Consider the following 5,637-nt stretch of genomic DNA (forward strand, 5'->3'; position numbering starts at 1 on the left):
AAGGAAGAAGAGTCGTCGGTGACGTAGTCGATCACAGGGGCAGCATCGGTCTTGGGGTCTACCGGAGAGAAGAGGGGGAAGAAACAGTAAATATTAGCAAGCAGATGCATCACTAAGCATGACATGATGATATACAGAGCTAGGGGTGAACTAACACAGTGCTAAACGTTACCGACGATGGGGAATAACATCCGGGAAAGTTTTCCCAGAGTTAGGTATTTTCAGACAAACGATTCGGAGGGGGGAGGTTGCATGTTAGCTATGCTAGGGACGTGTGGCGGACAAGCGGACGGAGTATTTGGACATCCCGTTGTTCTGAGCAACTTTCATGTATAAATTTTTTTGATCCGAGCTACGGTTTATTTTCTATGATTTTGCAAAGATTTCAGCATTTTTTGGAAATTATATTAATTAACAGAAAAGAATTAACACATCAGCAGTGCATGGGGATAAGGTCAGCAATCAACAGACTCGCTGACCAAGGTCAAACCTGCCATGTGGGGCCAATGGGACCCACATGTCATAGTCAGAGGGCTAAACTATGTTTAACAAAGACTAAACATGGTTAAATAGCACCTGGGCCTCACCTGTTAGTGCCTTAATTAGCTAACTAATTAATTTTAGTTATAAAACCGGTTTAGTTAAACTAATTATGCGGTGGGGCCCACACGTCAGCATCATAGAGAAGCCCAGTCACCATGTTGACTAGTTGTAACGCCCCGAACACACCCGCCGGTGGTCGTTACTCCTAGCGGGATCTAGACTGGCCCCGAAGATCAAAACTAGTCTTTTCTGTGCACTTTGTCCTCACTTGTGCACACTCGGGAGAAACTTCCCGGTCGGTCACCCATCCTGACACTACTCCAAGCTGAGCATGCTTAACTTTGGAGTTCTGTCCGAATGGGCTCCCGAAAAAGAAGGAATTCCTTATTGATATGAGTAGTCTATCATACCTAATAAGCCAGGCTATCACATACACCCCCACTCAGAGGAACCGATGTCACACCCACGATGCGGCTATATCTCCCACGTGTCGGAGCACGACTTAGAGGCATAACCGCATAGTAGGCATGTCGCAAGAGGGGTAATCTTTACACATCCCTTGTACTGAATAAGAAATGGATAAAGAGTTGTCTTACAATCGCCACTTCAAACAATACATAAATATAGCATTACATCATCCAGAATACAGTCAAGGTCCGACTACAGAACCAAATAAAGAAAGACAACCCCTAATGCTAGATCCCTGATCGCCCCAACTGGGCTCCACTACTGATCAACTGGAAACGAAACAACACAACAAACAAGATCTTCATCGAGCTCCCACTTGAGCTCAGTTGTGTCATATACACTGGTATCATCGGCACCTGCAACTGTTTGGAAGTATCTGTGAGCCACGAGGACTCGGCAATCTCACACCTGCGAGATCAAGACTATTTAAGCTTAGGGGTAGGAAAAGGTAGTGAGGTGGAGCTGCAGCAAGCACTAGCATATATGGTGGCTAAGTTACGCAAAAGAGAGCGAGAAGAGAAGCAAAGCACGATCGAGAAACTATAAGTGATCAAGAAGTGATCCTCAAGCTACTTATGTTCAAGCATAACACAAGAACCGTGTTCACTTCCCGGACTCTGCCGAGAAGAGACCATCACGGCTACACACGCGGTTGATGCATTTTAATTAAGTTAAGTGTCAAGTTCTCTACAACCGGGCATTAACAAATTCCCATCTGCCCATAACCGCGGGCACGGCTTTCGAAAGTTCAAAACCTTGCAGGGGTGTCCCAACTTAGCCCATCACAAGTTCTCACGGTCAACGAAGGATATTCCTTCTCCCAGGACGACCCGATCAGATTCAGAATCCCGGTTACAAGACATTTCGACAATGGTAAAACAAAACCAGCAAAGCCGCCTGAGGTGGCCCGCGGTTGCCCGGTTCGGACCAACACTCAGAGGAGCACTAGCCCGGGGGGGGGGGGTTTAAAATAAAGATGACCCTTGAGTCTGCAGAACCCAAAGGAAGGGTATATGGTGGTAGGTAGGAAAATGGTAAAACCAAGGTTGGGCCTTGCTGGAGGAGTTTTATTCAAGGCGAGCTGTCAAGGGGTTCCCATTATCACCCAACCGCGTAAGGATAGCAAAATCAAGGAACATAACACCGGTATGACGGAAACTAGGGCGGCAAGAGTGGAACAAAACACCAGGCATAAGGCCGAGTCTTCTACCCTTTACCAAGTATATAGATGCATTAATTAAATAAGAGATATTATGATATCCCAACATATCCATGTTCCAACAAGGAACAAACTTCATCTTCACCTGCAACTAGCAACGCTATAAGAGGGGCTGAGCAAAGCAGTAACGTAGCCAAACAACAGTTTGCTAGAAAAGGTGGGTTAGAGGCTTGACATGGCAATATGGGAGACATGATATAGCAAGTGGTAGGTATCGCAGCATAGCAAAAGAGCAAGCAACTAGCAAGCAAAGATAGAAGTGATTCAAAGGGTATGGTCATCTTGCCTGAGATCCCGCAAGGAAGAAGAACTAGTCCATGAAGATGACAAACGGACGAAGTCGAACGAATCCTCACGAACGCGACGTTATAGGAACTAACCCGAAGAAGCAACACCGGAAAGAAGCAAACAACATAGTAAACAACCATCACATAAACATGGCATGATGCACAACCAAGTATGATGCATGTCCGATTTAATGAGGCATGGCATGGCATAATGCACAAACAAACCTACAAATTAAGTGGAGCTCAATATGCAACTCCGTTGCATATTGACGAAACACCTCGTGAGTTTTTTAGTTCTCTCTCGTTTAGGTACCCAACAATATTAAATGTTGATTAACATGGCAAGGGGTGAAGCATGTGAAAACTACCTATCCGGGCAAGTTGAAATGAGGCTGGATCAACAAGCAACAAGTCCGGAAAAATCCTCATGAGCATATATTAGATTTGGTATTGTTCAGCCCTAAAGCATATTTTAGAGTTGTTTAACATGCAAAGTAAGTACACCATGATAAACTAGGCATTTTTCCACCCCATTTACATATAAAGTTTGTTAAATTTGGAGCTACGGTTATTTAGTTTTGAATTAAAGCATTTAACATGGCATTAGGAAAATATACAAGAAAACATCATTTTAAACATTTTAAACATGCATGAAAGTTGCATATTATTAATCTACACAAAATTCTAAGCATTTTTCATATATAAATTATTTTAAACCGATGCACAGTTGAGAAGTTATTAAATGCATGGAGCTTAGGGTGTTTTCTGCAAAATAGGTCTACTCTGGATAATAGATAAATACGCAGATAGGAAAAAAACATCAACGTGCCAAATCCGTCTGGTCCAACAGAGAGGAGGACTGGATTTGGTGCTCACATTGGGCCAAGCCCAGTTGGTGGATCTGGCCCAAGGGGCGGCTTGACAAGGCGGCGTGGTCAAAGCGCGGGCGACCCGAGCGAACAGAGGCAGAGGCGTTCTCCTCCCTGTTCTAGCAAAGCAGAGGTGAGGCCTGACCAACGGCGGCACAGCGGCAGGGGCTTGGCATCGCCGGCGGTAGGGGGGCATGGGCTCACGGATCCAGGCGAAGCAGGGTGTCGGGGAGGTGCCTCGGCAGCTTGGCATCCTCCAGCTATGCTGCATCAGGAGGCCAAGAGAGAGGGAGATGTGAGGCAGGGAAGGTGCAGGGGAAAACGCAGGAGTGGTAGGACATCTCACTGGCGACAAGGAGGAGCCCCGGCGGTGGTTTGGAACGGCAAAAACAGACGGATCCGAGGATGGGCGGCCGGACCAGGCGGTCGAGGCGCAGCTCGGACGGCCTTCATGACGGCGAAGGACGGAGACTTGACATCTGGGGCTTGGAGCTCGAAATGGCAGGCGCCATGGAGGCTCCTGCTGGAGGTGGTCATCGGAGCGGCGAGGCGGCGGGGAGGCTCGGCTGGCTGCGGGAGACGTGAGGACGGGGCAGACTTGGAAGAAGAGGACGGCCATGGCGTTGGGGCGGAGCTCCTGTACGTGACGGAGAAAGAGAGAAGGAAAGATTGAGAGAGAGAGAAAGAAGAACTTGAAGGAGGGAGAGAGCACGAGAAGGAGAGGGGCAACAAGGACGACCTGCGGGTTCGGGCAAGGAACAGAGTAGCTCCGGCGTTGGCGCTCGCCGGCACGGGATCCTGGTGGCTTCGGTGGTGCGGGGAAGCACGGGAGGATGCAGGGGTGCCTGGCGCTGCGGGATCGGGGCTCCCCTGTTCAAGCTCCTGGGCGCGTGCTCGCGCACGAGAGCGAGAGGAGGCTGGGCCTTGGGTGGCAGGATCGGGGCCAGGGGCGCGGCCACGCAGGGAGGCCGCCTGTTGGCTTGATGATGAAATTGAGGGGTGGAGCTGGATGGATCGGGAGGAGCTGGGGAGTGGAAACGAGGAGGGGATGGATCCCGAGATGGATCGAGACCAGGTGGCGGCGGCGGGATTGGATTGATGGGACAAGCCTCCTAATTTTTAGGGTTGGACCTCAAGTATATATAGCAGGTGGATTTGGTGTACATTTGGGCCCTCCGATTCAAATCAGACGGTCGAGAAAATTTGGGTGGGCGAGTCCAAGAAATAAACAAAGACGTTTTGGGGATGTTGGATGACGATCCGGACTCAACGGTGACGACTGCCCGGGTCGGGTCCGGGACAGCTTTCGGACGCGCGCGTGAGGAGGACCGCGGGCTGACGAGAGAGGTTAGGTTGGGCCTGGCGGTAGGTAGTGGGTTGTGCAGAAAGCCTCGGGCTAAGAGAAGAGAAGAGAGGGACCCGGCGACTGTTTTCGGAGACCGAAAATGTCCGGCGATTTGACCGACTATAATGTCGCTATAGTTATCCGTTGGGGCATCAAACGGACTCCGAATGCAATGAAACTTGATAGGCGGTCTACCGACAACAAAACTACATCGTACGCCAACTTTCAACCCATTCCGAGAACATTTTTCGGGCACTTATAAAATAATGTTTAGGACATGCCGCGGGCGCGTGCAAGTGTGTCTGGGCTCAGAATGGACAACGGAGAGAACTGGGAGACCCGGGCGAATGCAAGTTTCGAAAACATGATGATGAAATGCGGATGATGACATAGCAAGATGCAACACGCAAGTGAAGGACAAGGCAAAGTCGGCAAATAACTGGATGACACCTGGCGCAACGGTCTCGGGGCATCACAACACTCCACCACTACAAGAGGATCTCGTCCCGAGATCTAGGATGGCACCGGAGGGGAGCGGAAGAGGAAGAGAAGAGGTAAAACAAAGTTGCTACTTTGACAAACGAGTGAAACCATAAACCTTGAGAGGTTGAACAAATTGAAAGAAAGAATACAATGCAGATGAATAGAGTTGAAAACACTCCGTTAGAAAAGAGGAACAAGGAACAATACGGGAACCTTGTAGGTTGAAAGACGTAAGAAAAGGGTTACAATGGATAAGAAGTACATGCAAGTACTTCGGGTGAAACGAGATGTACACGGAAAGATAAGGATCAATTAAGACAACACTCCGGTTGGAAAAGGAAGGTAAAGAATATAAACTTGGGAAAATGAAAACAGTTGGATGAGACTCCGGTTAGAAGAGGAATGATAGACATAACATTCCGG

At 48.7% G+C, this 5,637-nt stretch overlaps 1 long non-coding RNA gene across 1 annotated transcript; it reads right to left on the reverse strand.

The window, feature by feature from the left end:
• Nucleotides 1-2,556: 2,556 nt before the first annotated feature.
• LOC119294073 lies at nt 2,557-4,462 on the reverse strand. Its single transcript, XR_005143334.1, has 4 exons — nt 4,126-4,462; nt 3,733-4,023; nt 3,394-3,651; nt 2,557-2,605 (listed from the first exon to the last, which is right to left on the reverse strand). It is a non-coding gene; the product is annotated as an uncharacterized LOC119294073 (long non-coding RNA).
• Nucleotides 4,463-5,637: the final 1,175 nt, after the last annotated feature.

The sequence above is a fragment of the Triticum dicoccoides genome, chromosome 1A (assembly GCF_002162155.2).
Source record: "Triticum dicoccoides isolate Atlit2015 ecotype Zavitan chromosome 1A, WEW_v2.0, whole genome shotgun sequence".
NCBI lineage: Eukaryota > Viridiplantae > Streptophyta > Magnoliopsida > Poales > Poaceae > Triticum > Triticum dicoccoides.